Raw genomic sequence first — 19896 nt, forward strand, 5'->3', positions numbered from 1 at the left:
CAACAAGAAATACAATCTCCACTTTCAGTACTCTGGTTAGACTTTCTCGCTTTTTCTGTGTAGACAGATCCCATAAAGCGGCACCATGTTCTCTTTTTTAAAGTTTTATATTTTTAGATGCTTTTGGAAAAAAATCAAGAAAGCAGCACTCTGGTATTGGCTTAGCAAGTGCTGAATTGTCACTTTAAATGGTGTTCTGTTGCCTTTTGAAGGCTGTGCAAGGATTAAGAGAACTGTGAAGCTTAACAGGAACACAGGCAAGGTAAAGAAGCATACTGTGACCTGGCCTCTGCTCCATCGCCGCTCACAGACAAACCTCGCTCTTTGAGGCATTTTACAGAGATGTTTTTGTATCGATTGAGTTTTCTCCTTCTTTGTCAAACTGTTCTTTTGTGCCTGGTTATTTCTGTGGGATGAGTAAGCCTTTTGGCTTGGCCCTGTGTGGACGTGGATGGAGTAGCTCTCGAATCGGGAGTACTGGGCATTTTGTGCTTGGTAAATGGAATATGACAGAATTACCCCAGCTTGTATTAAGACCACTCATCCAAGATGTGGAGGCCTACTTTCAGAAGTTCTGCAAATCGCATGAATAGATGCCCCAGACCTCGGTTATCAAGAAGTTTCTTCAAACTCAAGAGCATACTGAAACATTTGACCTGACCTTTGCTACTTCTGCAGCGCTAGCCTACAGAAACAGCTAAAGTACTGAAAGCTATGAGCTGCCGCTCTTACAAGCAGCTCTGTAAAAGGGAAAAAAACAGAGCATTTAGCCTGGTTAGCCAATCGTGGGCAACAGTTAGCTCTCTGCTTTGCTGGCAGACTCCATTTTCACGCTGTCAGCGTGCGTCAGAGGGGTAGAGTGCTCTCAGATGTGCTGGAAGGAGAGTGTTGGTTAGGATTGTCTATAGGGAACACGTAACTGTAACTCCTCTGTCTCAGGCATGAAATCTCTCTGGCACTTTCCACTCTCACACTACAGAATGAGGTGGGAATAGAGGACTGTGCGAATTGGCTCTAATCCAGTCTGACCAGCGTGGAAGTGTGCAACACTGCCAAGTCTCACATGCTCTCGTCACCTCCTTAAGGAAGATTGAAGAAAAAATGAGCAGAACACAAACCTGGGTAAAGGCATGCCTGCGTGTAGACTGAAAAAATCCAGTTGGGAGCAGGCATCTCTTCTTGTGGAGTGTGTTTCAGCTCCCCATCGACCACTAGAATGGCTTTCTATCGTCAGCTTCTGAATAAAGGGCTGGATTTTTACGTCACAAGTCAAGGGCTGTGTTGTTACAATCCATCAGTGACTGGGGTTGGGTGTCTTTTTGGATTTTTACGACACAAGTGACTCTTAACCTGAGATACCAGTTGCCGAGTTGCAATTATTTTGCAAGAGAATTACTGCCAAAAATGTACAACAAAGTCTGTGAGAGCCTTGTTGCATGGCTTGCAAATGTGACTCACTTCAAGCCATGTATGAGTGCGACAGTACAATTCATGCAGGATGCACATTCAAATGTACTTTTAAGAGTGTATGCTCATATTTATCTCCACATACATATATTCTTATCCTCTGAGAGTGAGGTTGTTATATTTGACATAAAGAGACACAGGTTGTTTAAAGCTGAATAACTTTAGAACCATAAATCATAGCCTCTTACTTCCTCTTCCCCCGGAAGCCCTGCATTTTGCCGTTCTAATGACGCCATCCATGCCCTCATAGCACTTAAAGAAGCTTTTCCAGCAAGACTAGAACTTGGGTGACTTTCTGGGTTATTTAACGATGAAATCCAAAACAGTATATCCATTATTGAACATCTTTTTATCCGTTTTATAATCCATTTTTTGATCATTTCTGCTGCTAGCCTTAGCAATAGCCACTATAAAATTTTCCCACAATGCACTGTGACAACCAACGGCAGGCTGTTACTTTGTCACATCATTTGCAAAACAGCGCATGTGTAAACTCAAACTAAAGGAGAGGGGCTGAGTGGCTCATAATGGAGAGAAAAAGACACAGAGAGGCTGTGTCGTGTCACGTAAGGACTTTTATTTTGTAAAAATGTGAATATTTGGAAGACTTTTTGTCACAGAGTGATTATTTTTTCACTTTATGGTCCCCAAGAGATGAGAGAAGTTTATGCAAACAACATCTTAGTCATTATTGTTTACTGTGCGTAATACATTCAAATCTTTGAGTTTTAATTTCCATTTAGTAATTTTATTTTGTCTTTATGGTCCCATAACTTAAAAAAAAAAATCCAGTGACATTACTGCAGCACACATATTCTTAAAGCTTAGGTAGTCCTGCAGAAAAGGATGTTAAGAGCTTAACTCTGCACCACAGGGTTGATGTTTTACAAGCTTTTTAAGACAAAAAGTCCTGGTGAGACAAAATGGTTAAAAATAACGTAGTGCTCAGAGGGTAAGCCAGACTGTCAGATCACTGGAGACCACAAACCTGTGGGCATGCCAGTGACCTTGCATGATCAAGTGACTTCAGAAATAAACACAGATGTCTGTTGATCCCTAAAACAAGGGAAAGCAAGGGCTGGAATTAAGCTACAGTTGTGTTCATGGTTGAGAGTGGTGAAAGTATGTACAGTCCGGCTGGTGACGCTACCCTGTCTGCTAACTCTCACTGGCTGTTGTGGGTACTCCGTCAGAGGTACTACGACCTAGAATTGTAAATATCAAACATGTTTCATATTTGCGATTTGGGGTCTTGGAGGCTTCGAGCAGCAAAACAATCGCATTCACACCATACACCAGACAAATAATAGTTTGCGACAAGGCTCCACTCGGGGTACGTGCCCATGATTGTCGGGGATTGCTGGAGGCAATCTTGCCTCATATCGGGCTTAAAATCTTGTAGTGTGTGGCCGGGCTGAAGTGGTCAGAAGATCTGGATTCATTTCTCAGAAAATGATGCAAACAGTGCAGTGTCTGTTGAACAGATATTCCATGCAAAGTGGGCCCTTTTTTGCACAAGTATTGTTAATTTTTTACAACATTTCAATTAGTTTTTATATCTGGGATCCAGAGACTAATTTTATACTCATTTTAAGATTTTATCTTTTAAAGGAAAAGAGCAGTAGTGTTGTATTCCAAGTTGAGTTCAGAGATTGAAGATCCAGAGATGGTCTCCACCCAAAACATTTGATGTTGAACATTTTTGGTTATCAAAATAGCCAGTAATTGAAGTGTGCTTGTCATTGGCTCTCACTGAAGGTGGCATACATCTTTAGTGTTCAGAGAGAAAAAGACTCATCGAAATCTGAGTCTTATATAGTCTACTTTTTCCAAAAAGAAAAATTCCCAGGAAGGAATCTACATGTAAGAATGTAGATAAAATCTTATAATTGGGTACCGAAATGAGGCACCAAATCTGTGTTTTGATTCAGCCTCATAGGTATCAGACGTGTTGGCACCGGATTTCATCGCCGTCAGTGACTCCTCCAGTGTTGCTGTGAAAGCAGCGCTTCCATCTCTGTGCACTACCATGAACCGACTGTGCAGCTCAAAGGGGAACACTGCTGAGACCACCAGAGTGAGGGCGCACACGAGCGAGGAAAAAAAAAAAGGGTGTGTGCTGACATGCAGCAATCTCCAGACCACAGGAAAGTGATCGATATCTGTATGACTGGGCAGATGACTGCTTATTTCCATGGTAACGTGCTGCTCAGCTCTGAGATGCCAGACAGTGATGGCTAGCTGTTTGGTGTAACAAGTATATCTCCGTCAGTGTTTAAGTCTGAGCAAACAGATCCAACAAGGCTGAGCTTTAACTGGTTGAGTTTTATAGGGGAGGAAGAATTACTAAGGACTTCTTTTCCAAACAATAAAAGCACAAACAGGGTGCAAGGCTGCAAGGGTGATCATGCACCAGATTTAATCCAATCAGAGTTCAAATGTGGCAGTAATCACAGGGAGAAAAACCATCATTAACAGGGCAACATTTTAAATGTGGTGTTTGTGCGTCATTGAATGTAGCTTACAACAACTACAAGGTCTTTCATTTTCACAGTGAGTCAAAATGAAAGGGCTCTGTGTGAAATTAAAAGATGTTTTTGAGTGTTTTACAAGCAAAGCATTTGGATGAACCTTGAACATTGAATGTTCTTCTCATTATCAGCTTAATATAAAGAATTTTATTTATCAGTGCAAGGTATTTGTATCCCTTTTTTAAATTTGCTATTCATTCAGAAGATGTAGAAAGTTCTGCAGGGAACAGATATTAACCTTCTAGTTATTTTTTGTGAATTGTAAATTCCTATCCAAAGCATTCACCTTTTTTCGTTTGACCTGCAAACAAAAAACCCAAATTTATTAAATTATAAATGCAAAATACAAGAAAGAAAGACAAAAGTTCCTTCTCTGGATAACTGAAATTCATTGGTAACCCTAATTAAATCAATGGCCTTGATACTGTCGTGTTTCTGCTGTCTGACTGGTTGATTTTGTTTGTTTGTCGCCACACTGAATTACATGTGCTCCTGCTCCCCTTTATTTGTAACTGCTGAGAGTTTATCGAATGAAGGATAGCCAGTAAATGAGTAGTTTAAGATAAGGCCAGGGGGCTGCAAAGCATCCAGATGGAAAACGAGGGTGACAGAAAGAGAGAGTTGCATGGATATGAGGACATGCAGACATCTGGCTCCTCTTTAACTCCAATCAAGTGCTCGCTCACTGTGATAGGAGTGCTTACGAAGGACCTTTTTTCAGAAAAAAAATACAGGAATATGGTGAGTCTGAAAGGAAATCTAGCCACCCACCCTCCTTCATTTGCCTCTCTACCTTTTAAAACCACACGCCTCAAACTCTGCTTTGTTTCAAGCAAGCTATTAAACCAGGCGCTGAGGGTTGAGCAGATTTGATGTGGCACATGTCCTTGGTGTTTTAAAAGAACGGCAATGAAAAATTAATCAATAGCGCGTGCCTCCCATGCCCTGAGCCAGTGTTCACCATGTATTCTATCTTAAATTAAGATCAAGGAAACACACTCTAGAGGGGGCTGTTTGAATAAGATGTTTCTTTGATTGGTAGAAAGCATCTTTTAGGGTTCATCTGATGGGCATAAAAAGTTGTGCGGGGGTGGGATGAGTAAGGATTTATTTGACAAGCTGCTGGTGAGTAAGAAAATCTGTAATCAGGTGCTGTTTCTTAGGGATATTAAATGATTGATCCTCTGCTACTTCGTTCCAGCAATTAATTCCAATTTTCCACTGTTTTTCAGAAGAACATGGTCATGGATAAGAACCTGTCTCCTTGATCTTGTAGGTACAATGAGTGATACCCAGCCAGTATAAAGGGACTTTATTCACCACCTCCATTTAAGAGAATTTAAAACTTTTGGTTGGACTCAGCCATTCAAAATCAAACAGATTTGTTGTAAGGCATTGAAAAGCTCCTGCAGGCTTCACTTCTTGTCCTAGACCCCCATTAAAGGCTGCAACAGCTTGCTAAATGTAATTTAATTTCATGCCACACCTTTAAAGCAGCAAAAACGATCACAGAAATATCTGCACAGGTGATACGATTGAAGCACAATTGAGTCAAAGCAACAAACAGCAGAGCCTCATGAACCGATCTCTAATGTGCCGCATTTTTAACAATCCAGGGCTCCTCGGACCGCTGATGTCAAGATCGGTTAACCGATCCATATTGGATTATCTTTGCACCACTTCTTTGTGTGAATGATGAATGTCATTGCAAACTGTCCCCAGATCAGTGATACTCAACGCGTGGCTCTAGAGCCACATGTGGCTCTTTTGTAAGGATTTATGGCTCTTCTATGTCTTAATTTTAAATATAATTTCCCCAGAAAAACCTAAAAAAGGGAAACTTTGATCTCAGAATTACCCATTGCAGTTTGTTTACCACACTTCTACATCAGGCTTTAATCGTCAAACTTACTTGTCAACCTTTATTTTTTTTCTTCATTTTTCCATTGCCCTTATTTGCAAGTTTTTGCCTCTATTATTCTGCTTTTCGCAAATTGCATTTTTCCCTTTTTTGCCACTTTTTGCCCATTTAAGGTGCCTTTTGCCATTATGTGTCACTTTTTCCCATTTCCCCCACCGTTCTGCTGCTTTTTGCCAATTTTAGTCACTTTTTGCTCATTTTCCTCAACCTTTTTCTGCTTTTTGTCAATTTTAGTCACTGTCCACTCATTTTCCCCATCTTTTTGCTTCTTTTTTGCCAATTTTAGTTATTTTTCACATATTCCCCCCACTTTTTTGTTGCTTTTCGTCTATTTTAGTCACTTTCACTCATTTCCCCCCACCTTTTTGCTGCTTTTTGCCAATTTTAGTCACTTTTCACTCATTTTCCTCGACCTTTTTGCTGCTTTTTGCCAATGTTAGTCACTTTTTGCTCATTTTTTCACTCATTATTGCTACCTGTAAATCATTTTTTTGTCACATCCATCCCATTTCTGCAACTTTTTCTCCACATTATTTGTCACTTTTCAACTAGTTTTTGCCATTTTCTGCCTATTTTACCCCTGTTCACCCATTTTTGGCCACTTTTTGCAGCTTTTTCACCTATTTTGCCAGCTTTTACTCATTTTTATTGCAACTTTCACCCACTTATCACCACTTAGATTGTGGCTCTTGCAAAGGTATTTTTCAACAATTTGAATCTTTGGTCGAGCAGGGTTGAGTGATACTGCCCTAGATAAATAAATGAACTAAACTAAAAGAAACACTGCACAGCTTGGGAAGGGCAGAGCCTTTTATATGAAAAAAATAATAAGATAAAATCAATCAATATAAAAACTTGGAAAGTGGTTGGACAATGTTCAAATGTTTTAGTTTGAAGCTTTGGATCTGCCTGACGACAAGCCGAGCAATTGTCTGTGCTGGAGGTCAGCAAGTTCCTTTCCAGCCTGTTGCATTAATGAAAGAGAAATAATTCAGAGATAGTGCTGCTGTGGAGGAGAATTTAACCTTTGAGTCACCTTTCCTTTCACTTTTTTCTAGTTTTTTTGGCTGGCTTTTAAAAAATTGAAGCAAATAAATAAAAGGAAGAGTTGATTTCCCCTCATGTGAATTTGATTGGTTGACGTTTGAGATGGGACGATTTAACTTGTCTCTGGGTTTTCTCTTATTGGACAGCAGTCTGAATTATTGTGTTTATGAGCTTGTGTCCCACTCTTAAAGATATTAAATGCGGACATATTTAACATGTGTTGATTTCCAGCTCATAAAAGAAGGTCTTACCAGTACAGTTTGTTACTGGTGTAGAAGCTCGGGTCACATTTGCCATGCCATGTTGAACTTTACGGCCTACATACAACGTATCAATTATCGTCTGCCAGATAGCCTGTCTTCAGGCTTCCATGGGTGGATTGACCTTTGCAGGTTGTGAAAGAAGCAAAGGTTTAACCGTGACAGAGGGTGGGCTGTGTGGAAAGGAGTAAGTCAACACTAGCTCCCACCGAGGATGAGAAAAGGAGGTTACATTTCATCAGCATTCATCTTCTCTTATTTTCAATCATCCCTTTCCTCCTTGCCTTCCTTCTTTCTGTATGACATGTATCTTTTCAGAGGCAGAAACAATCATTCCTCCTCAATCAGACGGGGTGAACTGGATCTTGTTATTTTGAAGGGAACATGAAAGCCTGAAGTGGTCACAGTATGCTGATACTGGATTGAGCAGTGGCTGTGGCAGGACTTTATAGTCTGCCTGTATTTGTGCACATTATTTTATGTTTGATAAATAGTTTTGTTCAAACAGAGCTGCAGATTTAGTCTTCTCACAGAAAGGAGAGTATCACTGAGTATTTTAGAAGTGTGGAGAACAAAATTGCATTCTCGGTTCTGATTGCATATCTGCAGATTTTATGTACTGTATGCACATCCTCACACCAGTGATGGAGCTTGTGAATACTGGCTATGCTCTCAGTTGTACATCTCTCCCCCACAGCTCTGTCACACACTCAACAGCACTGTCGGCATGCTCAGCTCGGCAGGAGGCCCCTGCAGGGCCGCATTAGGCTCCATAAACTTTATAGCATATTTTTACAACCCGCCTCTCTGTATGCATCCACCATCACATCCAACCGCATCTGCTTTAACTGTTCACACAGCTGTGAAATTCCGTGTATCCCCATGTTTTATGGCTGCTTGCTCCTCCAGTCACTAACGATTTCTTTATTTGCATCTTTTTCTTTTTGATATCCCTCTCCACATCTGTGTGTGTTTAGCGTGTTTGCTTTCTGCTCCGTTTGATGGAGTCATGTGCTTTTTCTAGATGTGATCATGGAGATTGTTTGCAGTCTGTGATGTGTCAGTGATAATGCCCTTCTGTTCCATAACCTTGAAAGGCTCTCTGCTATTGCGTGTTTCTTGTCATTTCAAAAACAGATTTCTGAGTGATAACAAGTTGACTTGCATTCTGATGTGGACGGTGTCTAGAGATAATTCAATTCTAACATCCTAAGACCCTGCATGCACAAGTGAGGACATTACATCCTGGCCTTCTCACAACATAATTGTAATTTCTACTATTTAGATTTTTGAGAAAATTTTCCATACTGTCCATTGAAATTTAAGTTATTAATTTAAAACACTGGGAAAAGTTTCTGTCGAATTATCAGGAGTTTTCATAGATAATTTTGAGAATATATTTTGGAAATTTTCCAGAATTTTCATGGAAAATTACGGAGACTTTTGTGTATTTTTGAGAGCTTCATTAAAAGTGTTTTTGCACTGAAATTTTTAAGTATTTGCATTAGAAATTTGGATTTGTATTTGGATGTTTGGGGGATTTTTTTATTTTGTGTTAATTTTGGAAATGTATTTGTAATTTTTGGGAAATTTTATATGATTATTTGAGGTTAATTTGCTTCAACATTTTTAAGGTATGCTCTCAAAACTTGGTACATTTATATTTGATTTGGGGAATTTGATTGGGAATTGGTATGTGGGGAATCCTTTGACATTTCGAGAATTTAATGAAATTTTTCATTCATTTTTCATGGAATCTTGGGGAATACACAGTGCTTAACAAATTTATTAGACCACCCTAACCCTAACCAAAGTAAGGTTTATGCCACAGCGATCCTGAATTAACAGCATTGGTAATTACCAAACTCATTTTTAATATTTCTGCAATGGTTAATACACCAATATGTAGAAACTCTTTAACCCAGATGATATTTTTAATGCTAAAATATAATTATTATTATTATCCATGAATTATCAAATTTACTGATTTACAAAAACCTGAAAAAATAGTAAAGCACATTATTATTTCTTGATTAATATGTCAAATTATAGTTATTTACTTGCATTCCTGAAGAGAAAAATGAGTTTTAGTGGTTGATTATTATGCTTGATTCATTTCTGACTTCTCAGAGAAGCCCAATGAGCCGGCTCCAATTTGGGTGAATTCAGTTTGAAATTCCTCATTCCTGTTCATATTGGTAAAACGTGGAGAGCTGACTGAAAATGAAAGAGTCCACATTAAAGCACTTCATGATGATGGATGGTCTCTGAGACAAATATGACAGGTGGTCTAATACATTTTTTAAGCACTGTACTTCTTGATCATAGTTTAACTAATTTTAGGCCACTTAAAAATAAGACCTCATGATATCAGGGGTATTTTTTCATAGTTGCATCTCAAATTTCTCAGAGAATGCTGAATTTGTATGCTACAGTTAGAAATACGGCTGGCATTTTCTTTTCTTTGCTGTCTCTTTTTTATCTTACGTTCAGCACAGAACCCAGAAGTGACTGTTACTGTAACAGGTTAGAAAATGAAGATGCAATAGTCTCAAAATGTATGAAGAGGCTCTTTAATGAACGTCTTAGATTAGATTTCATGTAAAAATGTCTGCATTTACCCTGGCATATATACCGATCTATTACTGATGATGTCGTATACAAAAAGAAGTGACACAGGTTATAAAAAGTTAAATATTTTTTGAACCATAAATCTTAGCCTCTTAGTTTTTTCTCTCTTAAATCTAGCTGTTGCGCTGCTGCATTGATGCTAGCCATGCCTTCATGGCCCTTATGGCAGCTTTGGTGAACTTGGTTGACTTTTCAGGGACTTGAAAGATTAAATCTGCACCGGTAAACATGGTACTGAATGTCTTTATCAATTTTTCTAAAAATCAATTTTTGATCATTTATTGCCTTTAGCTGGAATGCTAACAGCCATATTGTTTCCCCAGAATGCTTTGTGAGGAGCTGTCAACCAATGGCAGGCTGTGTCAAAATGTGCATGCTTAAATATGCAGATTATTATGGAGATGGCATGAATAGAGCAAAATGGAGAGAAAGCGCGATAGATAGTCTGTGATGTTGCCCTCTGTGTCATTGTTATTTTAAAATTTAGCAGTAAAACACAATAATTACCAGGAAAAAGAACCTTAAATGTTACAGAGAAGTTGTTTGTTGAATCGTTTTCTGAGTTCACCGTAGGGCTGAAATAATCGGCTAGTTCTCCACAGCACAGTCATTTCAGAAAGTTTATACCAGCATCGGATCGATACTCTGCAACCTGGGCAATTATTCAAAATTTAGATTAAACTGTAATATGACATGCTGCAATTTTCAAATCATAGAAGGAGCAATATTTCTTTAACCTGAATTGGTGACAAAACACCAGTTAAAAACTTTTTAGCAGCATTATGCATTATGCAATCATTCAAGTTTCATTTTTATTTAAAAAATCCTAATTTCCTCATTTTTGTAGATGTGTTCTTAATGAAAATGAGAATAATTTAAAAAATTATCTCACCCCTCAATACAAGATTGTATCAAATTTGCAATATGAGTCAAAACAATTGCAATTAGATATCTAATATTGTGTTTGTTTCAATAGCAAATGATTGATTGCTTGTGTTGGTGGAAAAATACAAAAGATGAGGAACTTAAAAAATAATTGTATATTAAATTGCAATCATAATGTTTGGGGAAACATTGCAATTAGATCATTTTCCCAAATCATGCAGCCCTACTTGATATCAGCTGATGTGCAGTATTCTGGTACTGGCATGAGAAAAATTGTATTGGAACATCTCTAATCTAGAGAATAGAGGGCTCGCCTATCTTTTCTGTGAGACATGCCACTGTCTTGCGAAATAGATAGAAAAATGATAAATAAGGAGCCATGTTTAATGTGTTTTATCAGATGGTGGAAGACTCATGAAGACTACTGGAGTTGAAGTGCTTAGACATTCCTGTACAATAATAAAGGATTTTTTTTATCACGTGAGATTACCTCAGATATTCAGCATTTTCTGCCATTTCTACCGTGGACTTTGTTTGCAAATAATTTGGCATCATCCATTCTTTTTTTGTAAAGTTCCTAATGGTTTTGTCTCGTCTTGTTACTAGCAGACCGGTATTAATATCAGTCTGCTTCTTAAAGTGGTTGCCACAGGAGCTTTAAGTTTAGCTAACCAAATCAGTTTTTCAAGGAAATAAATTATATTGGAACATCTCTGATGTCTGCAAAATCTTTTGCATTGACTGTTATTTCTAATACCTGTTTCATCACTCAAAGTTAGTTTCAAGAACAATAAGGACAAAGACAGGAACCTGTGATTAACAAAAGTCACAGGAGCTGCCAGGTTTGGAGAGAGTCACATTGATGGCCTGTGTATAATCCCCCCAACTCTTGCCGTAAGCCCACCGAGCCCTGCGGGAGCGCCTTACTGCTCAGCCAACTAGTCCACTCAGCACAACAGTGTGCTAACAAGGTATCGTCTCTGCCTATCAGCCAACAGTGCTCTCATAGCGCTGTCATACTTGGACGCACAAGAGTAAAGCCACATAATCGCCTCATCAACAGCCAGGTTCCCCCATGATTCCCCGGACGGCTCTCTACTGTAATGATTGGTGACATGATCAAGGCCAGATCACTTGCTGGGTTATTGTCTGGCTTGCAGTTTCTTTTCTCAGGGTGCTCTGGAGACATGGGCCGCGGTTTTAAAATTCCAGCCTTCGAGCTCTTTGCTGTGGACTACCCACAGACAGCAACGGATGGGGTGGTCCTATCCAACTGAATGAAGAAAGTAGTGAAAACTAGTAATGTCCTAGACACTAGGGGTAAGGCTGCTGTGTCTCAGGCCTAGCATAGGCTTGGTTTATCCTGGCCGAATCGGCTCTACCTCTTTTTAATGCCGACTACTTCAGACTTAAACTGCCAAAGTGGATGCATCATCACTTGCTTGTACTGTCCTTCGCTTCCTTGCACCCTACCAAACTTTGTAGCTCAGTATTAAAAGAGCAGCTCTGAGTAGGTCTTTAGGGATGTTTCAATGATGTTTAACCGGCCGCTGAGAGTGTATCATCCTGAGGTGCCATGGTCACAGAATCTGGTCATGCATCGTCACGGTAGGCCTCGACTCAGACAGAGGCGGCAACTGCTGCAGCTCACCAGCCAGCGCTGCAGTACCGAAAGTTGACACTTGGGGGCAGTGGGCGCCCATGGAATCCCTGCAACACAGACAGGGGCTGAAAAGCCACATTGTTGCAAAGGAATTGACCTAATGGGTTTTCTCTCAGCCCACACAATGAACAGCCACGTGTGCCACTAGTGCCATATTTTTAGATTTTTCAATGAAAAAAATTCAGATTGGTCTGTCCTCTCTGATCAATACCTCCTGCTTTAGACAGAAGGGGTAAAAAGAAGGATAAAGAGCAGATTCATCACTATTATCTTTCCTGTGCGTGGACACAGGAGTGCGCGTGACGTGGTGAGACAGCGAGGCTTTACTCAGTCCTCTTTTAACGCTTCACTTGCACGATCATGGCCTGTACCTGTTATCGACAAGACCTGCTGTATTGACCACTCTGCAGCTCAATCATATGTGAATTATTTATCAGACCAGCCCCATACTGATGAACAGATGCAATCCCCTACCAAGAATGCATCAGTTATGCTTCCAGAACCACACCATTGATATTGCTGTCTTTGCTCTGCCCTTTCTATATATCCCTCTTAGAATCACGCCAGCAGACTGACACCTCATCTCTGTCTTGTACTTTTTATGTTTTCCATCACAGTCTCTTTCCCTTGGAGGCATCAAATCTTCATCTCTTTTCTCACCCCCACCTCTGCATGCTACATACATTTTCTTACCGGCGCTCTTGACACGACACATGGCCACATGTGTTCTTCTAGTCTTGATTGAGTAAAGGTGTCATTTAGGGCCCGTGTTGTTGCCCAGCATAGAAATCGATGACAGAAAACAGCAGAAATACTCCCTAACACATGCTGTGCTCACTATTTCCTCTTCCTCCACCTTGTCATTCGGCTCAGGTGCCCTCGCTAACATACCACATCAATTTTTAATGCACAGCCATATGGTGGTCTTGTTTTTCTTCTGCCAGATAAATACGAGTAAAATATAGCGGGTCAAAAAAGCTCATTCCTGCTGCTTGTAAAGGCTTTTGGCGCCATCAATCGGTGGTCAAAATGCATCCGGCACTTCCTTAAAATGGGGCCAATTACCTGTTATTGGCACGGGGCTGATTTGATGGCAGATGTATGGCACTCCAAATGGTGCTGCCCTTGATGTTGGCTATAGACGCAGCGTGTGAGATGACATCCAATCATGTGGAGATGGCTGACCCGTCTCTTTATGTCCTGAGCGGTCTTGAGAGATGATCTTTTTAATGCTGATTGGTCGGATGTCTTCTTCACACCTGAGATGCTGGCCTTGGATCAAACGCAGTCAGCCACCCTGGGATGGAAAAACAAAGGGGCCTTCCAACCATAAGACCCCTGATGTGTTTAATTACTCAGGCATTTAATAAGACAAGCAGCAAATTCAGTGTCATGTGCGAGGTGTTTTTCTTCCTCCCTGTCAACATTTTCCATGTTGGCTTTCACTCGGCTGTCTCTCGGCTGCCGATGGCTGTTGTTTGCTAGATTGTTTGTGTGTCACCTCGCGTGTCTCTGTGTGAGCAGGAGGAATTTGCTACCACAAAAGAATGAAATTGAGAAGGAAAAAGTTCCTTTCCAAGCCCTGTAAGTAGAACAAAAGAACAGAAAAAAAATCTTGATGTTATTATGCCGGCAACATCTTCTGAGCTTCTGATATAAATGAACTAAGGCTTCTAAAATTGTCATTTGAATTATGCCTTTCATCTCCCCATGGTTTTTAGTGAAGCAGTTCAGCCCAAGTCTCAAGTGAATGTTTTTTCTTCCCCTGTTTGCATTTCTGAACAAGCGCCATAACTGTAATGAATTCTATTATTTTAAAACCAATTACTGTTAGTTGGGAGCTTTTTTCACTGCGGTTGTCATGCTCTCTGAGGAATAGTGCTGTTGCAGTGTCGACTGCACTCAGAACCTGATGGTATTTCTTTCTATTTCCCTAACCACCCATACTAATGAAGTTATCTGGAGTGACTATTCGGCACCTCCTTCATACAACGTTCCTATGAACCACGGCGGAAAGAACCGGAGTAATGGAAGATTTCATTGAATGTTTTTAGCTGAATGACGTTTTATGTAATCGCTGAAATATTCCAAAAGAAAATCATTTTGAATGAGAGGGAGTTCCATAGAAAGCGCTGGAATTATAAGGCATACCATGCTTCACTGGAGTTTTAAGAGCTAATAACAGGGGTAAAGGAAATGGGTGGTCATTAAATGTTCTGCTTTACAAAAGGTATGCTCTTCTACTGTAGCTGCTCAATAATGGCAAAAACCATGTTTATTTTGATTGATATTGAGATCAGGATTATTACATGATTACTGGCTGATTTACATCTGCATCTGTGCAGGCTGCCACTTCATTAGGTACACCTTGCTAGTACCATATTGGGCCATTTTTGCCTACAGAACTGCCTTAATCCTTCATGGCATAGTGTCAACAAGGTGTTTTAACAAGATTTTGGTCCATATTGACATGATGACATCACACACTTGCTGCAGATCTGTCGGCTGCACATCCATGATGCCAATCTCCCATTCCACCACATCCCAAAGCTGCTCTACTGGATTGAGATCAAGTGACTGTGGAGGCCATTGGAGAACAGTTAACTCATTGTCATGTTTTAGATGTTTTGAACGTTGTGACATGGTGCATTGCCATGAGAAGATGGGTCCACTGTGGTCGTAAAGGAATGGACATGGTTGGCAACAATGCTCAGGTAGGCTGTGGCATTTAAACAATGCTCAACTGGTATTAAGGGGCTAAAGTGTGCCAAAATAACACCCCCCACACCATAACACCACGACCAGCCTAAATTGTTGATGCAAGGCAGGATGGATCCATGCTTTCATGTTTATGTCAAATTCTGACACTACCAGCAGCTGAAATCGAGACTCATCAGACCAGACAACGTTTTTCCAATCTTCTATTATCCAACTTTGTGAGCCTGTGTGAATTGCAGTCTCAGTTTCCTGTTCTTAGCTGACAGGAGTAGCACATTTTCAGGTGTTGTTGCAGGACAGTTTCCCAACCATTTTTCATCAGAACCCCCCTTCATGTACCTAAGAAAAGGGAAGCCCCCCCCAGGACCCATCTTTGCCTAACAGTGCATGTAAACATTTTTAGACAGGTTGTCATTTTTACCAAAGAAACAATAAGCAAAATGTGCATTTTTGCTCCTCTGATGTAATGGGAGTTTTTAGTTAAAATAGACAATGGTTTTCATATCTTAAAGCAAGAGTTCTCAACTGGTTGGATCACAGGACCCACCATCAACTCCTCAAGGAGAACTGCAACCCAATTTTTTTGAGATTTTTTTGGTACATCAGATGTTTTAAATAAAAATAATAGAGCTTGGGCCTAAGACGGTACAAAATGTGTAACAAAACAATGAAACAGGACAAAACCTGCATGTTTATAGAGTCTCATAGACAATTTGGTGCAATTTTTTTCCCAGGCACACAACTGCGACCCACTGAACAGGGCTTCGCAGCCCATTTTTGGGTCCCGACCCACCAGATGAGAACCACTGTCTTAAAGGATTCAACCAGAGTTTTGTCAACCTCTATATGCCCCTACATAGGGCTGGGCCCCAGAGAGCTTTCCCTTTAACCCCCTGATGGGCGGTCCTGATAGTGACTCGCTCTGGCACACAGGGGTTTTCAGCTCTTTGTACCTCACAGGGAGTAAAGGCACATCCAGAGGTTTCAGACATTGAAAGACATGAATACTGCACATATGTGGATGTTAATGCACGATGCTGTGAGTTCATGCTGTGCTTTCAGAGAAGGGTGCATGCACTCTTTTTACCACACCATTCAAAAAGTGCATCATGGCACGGCACAGTAATTGTTTTCTTCTCTTATCTGGTTTCATGATCATGTGACACTATAATTGTAATTTAATCTCAATTAATTTCCCATCTCCTGCTCTATTCTAAGGTATGCTATCATATTATTTGTGACATTTTAAATCAAAATTGATAAAAAAAGAAATAGCCAAAGTCTCTGACTTAAATGTCACCTTTTGTGCAAATACACCATAATAGAAAGCGAGTATGCTGTGAGTGTGCAGTCAGGATATAAAGCCACTGTTGATTAGACTCTCTGAGAGTTTTTTCATTCTTTTCCCTTATTATAGGTAATTAATGCTTTGTGGTCTAACAATGAAGTGTCGTTTAAGTCACGTCAGACCACACAGTGCTCTTTGTTCATGCTAATTATATTTATTCCTGATCGCTTAAGACTTGCATTGTCACTTTTAGGGGCTTGATTATAGAGTTGTTCCTTGACGTATCCCTCCATTATTTTATTTTCTGGGTACAGGACTAATTGGATTCTGCGTCCAGAGGTGGACCAGTTTTTCAAACTTCTGAAGCTGCTCACATCCAGTTCTTTGAAGCAACTTCAGGTTGCATACATGGACGTTTTAAAGAAATGCAGAGTATCCCTATAATTTGGCCTAAATAAGCATATGCTGTCTGCACAGAAGCAGGCACCCTGAAAGAGAGAGGAAAGAGAGAGATTAGACACGTTCACTCATTAAAAGCCAGCCAGTCAGTCTGCCCTAAAGATTGATTTATAGCTTATTTAATAAGCTGAAAGGTTACCTCAAAACAGATTTTCTCCATAATTGACCAATTTAGTGCTGCTCGATAAGCATTCATGTCAAGCTGAGATGTTGTGGTATTTCTGCATCCCCTCCTCTCTCACTCTCATGCGTTCCGGCTGATATTACAGTGTCATGATTAGTTATTAGAGTGAGTATGAAATATTCAACATGTTGTATTTGGGATGTTAACAGGGTGGGGTCCAAAACCTGGGGCCCACTGGCTGCAGCATTAGTTAGCATCGCTGAGTGTTCCCCTAATTAGCTCACTTTGCCCAGCAGCTGTCTGCTATTAGGGCCCTTTGTTCCAGATGTTATCTCATTAGAATGGCATTGATCATGCTAATGACTCTGAGAGAGATTATTGGTCCACATTAGTGTGACCCGCTTGCTCCCAGTTTCCCTAAGGTCAAACCACAACAGTTTGACTCATCCATATGTTCAGTTCATGATAAAAGTAAGCTGACTATTTGTTGCATTCGAGGCGTATTGAATGTGGAACACCAGCAAAAAGAAAGCATGAATGACAGGGGGTATATTTTCAAAATACATGAAAAAAAACCCTGTAATATATGGATATTAAAAATAATACTTTGCATGCATAAATCCCTATCTGTGAATCTGCTCTTGTTTTAAATGGTGTTTTTGATAATTTGATGGGTATTAGAGCTGAACAATTTAAAAAAAATATGGAATTGTGATTATGTTGACTCATATTGCAAATTTGGTATAAATTGCTAATTGGTCATCTTTTTGTCATTCTCATTTTTAAAATGAAAACTAGAATGTTCACATGATATGTAGAGCATAACTCTGCTGCAAAAAATGCTATTAAATTGATATTTCAACACCCATTTCAGGTCAAAGAAATATTGCACCTTCTGCAATTTGAAGATTGCAGGACTGTGATACTCAACCTGCAGCTCTAGAGCCTCATGCACCTCTTTGTCAACCAGTTGCATCTCTTTAAAAGCTTAATTGGAGGGGTGAAGGGGGGGCTGGAGCCTATCCCAGCTGTCATTGGGTGAGAGGTGGGGTACACCCTGAACTGGTCACCAGTTAATCGCAGTATGGTTGAAACATAAAAACCAAAGCTACAAAATAAGGCAAGGTGGAACAAGATGACACGTGTGGGACGGCTGCAGGGGTGGCTTTAGTCATTAGGAGGCCCCAGGCAAATATAAGGCCCCTCCCCCTTTAGCTAGAAGCATTAATAATAATTGGAAAAAAAAATCAAAGCATCACTTTAAAGTTAGTAAAGCTAAAGAGCTACAGTAAATTACTAAACAGCCAACATCAGCTCTTAGAAGAGCATCAGAACTAAACTCAGGAAATTGTAATATTTTAACGTGTCTGTAAGATAGAACAGAACCCATAAAAATTAATATATAGCTTTTAAACATTAAAATTGATTCCAAACTGCTATGTCTGTATCTATAAATAGAGAGACCCACAAAATACCCCTTGGTTTTGGATTAAGGCTCTTGAAAAATATTTTTTTTCTGACAGCGCGGCTCTGAGAGGAGTAAGGTTGAGTACAACTGCAGAAGGACATATTAAGATTTATCGCTCAGCCTTCATGGTTCAGGCTTTTGTTTGAATCATGTTATGTTTTAATTTGAGTTGAAGTAGTTCCTGTTGCAGTCAGAGTAGCAAGGATGTTTGGCATTGTTGGTTTTTATATTGAAAATATTGGATATAATGTTTGAGCATTCAGAGTCTCTGCTCTCAATCATATTATTACACACCCAAGGCCTCTCTTTTTGTGCATGTGTACGTGTGGAGTGGTATATATGTGTGGGTGCATGTCTCTGTGCACACATGAATGGGTTTGTCTCTGTGCAAATGCCGTGCTGTGATAGGAATGGCGGGGGGGGGGGGGGCCGTTGGTCTTGGTGGCTTTGTAGCTTTCGCGGACAGACACGGCTTTGCCAGGGCATCGCTGACAGCTAAGAAGCAAGTGGTTCCCTCCCCTGCCACAACAAGCACAGAAGTACACAGAAATCTGCGCGTCTCATCCCTTTGTTTCCCCCCTCGAAGCAGAACAGTCTCAGAATTCTGCGAAGCCATCGACGTATTTCAGAGAGAGAGAGGGTGTAAAGATTGTGGAAGAAAGATGGCGAGGGAGGTGGAAGGTTGAGAGCTGGATGAGGCCGAAGCGAGAAGTGAGAGAAAGAAAGAAACAGGCAAAGTGATGGGAATAGAGTTCAAGACAGGGAGAAGCGAAATGTCTTATTACTCTCTCCAGCCTGTCCCTCCCTCTCACTAGTGAGCAGTGTAACTAATCCTGACTTGACCAATTCCCTCAGACTGCAGTGTAAACCTGTCTTCTGCAGCACAGTGTGCCTCTGGGGTCAGCTCCCTACAAGACTTTTAGATCATTTTTTTCCTCCTGCTGCACACAAAGCTTTTGTATTAACTCGGCGCCTCTGTTTTATACTTTTGACGCGGATGTGCAGTAAAACAATCATGTTTAATTGCATCTCCCTGGTCCTAAGGTTCCAGGCTCCACGGCCTAATGAAAACAGAGAGGCATCAGTTTAATTATAATGTACCTCGCCTCTTATTGAGGAGAGATTGTTTTTATTTGGAGCCCTAATGAATTTCTCATCAGTTTGTTATTAACATTGCGCTATCAGGGGCTCAAGTGGGGAAGCAGCCAATTACATGGCTTTGTTCTCCCTGATGGACAAGTATTTGCACCTCTGCTGAGGGAGAAATAACTCGTGAAAATGCTACGGGAAGAAAAACACAGCAACATCTTCCTGCCATCTACCGCCAGGCAATTTTCTGCTTCAGGTAAAGTGTAATGTGTGATGCCTTGTAAGGCCTTTCTGCTTTCGCCAGTAAGGTGAGCTTTTGTTTTTCAAACTGGCTCATCAGTCGCT

The 19896-nt window shown here is 40.4% G+C and overlaps 1 protein-coding gene across 7 annotated transcripts in view; it reads left to right on the plus strand.

Annotated features, from left to right (window-relative positions):
- The window catches only part of diaph2 (diaphanous-related formin 2), a 728830-nt gene that overhangs the window by 56015 nt on the left and 652919 nt on the right, over nt 1-19896 (plus strand). The window lies entirely within an intron of this gene.

Source organism: Cheilinus undulatus, linkage group 10 (genome assembly GCF_018320785.1).
Source record: "Cheilinus undulatus linkage group 10, ASM1832078v1, whole genome shotgun sequence".
Taxonomy (NCBI): Eukaryota; Metazoa; Chordata; class Actinopteri; order Labriformes; family Labridae; genus Cheilinus; species Cheilinus undulatus.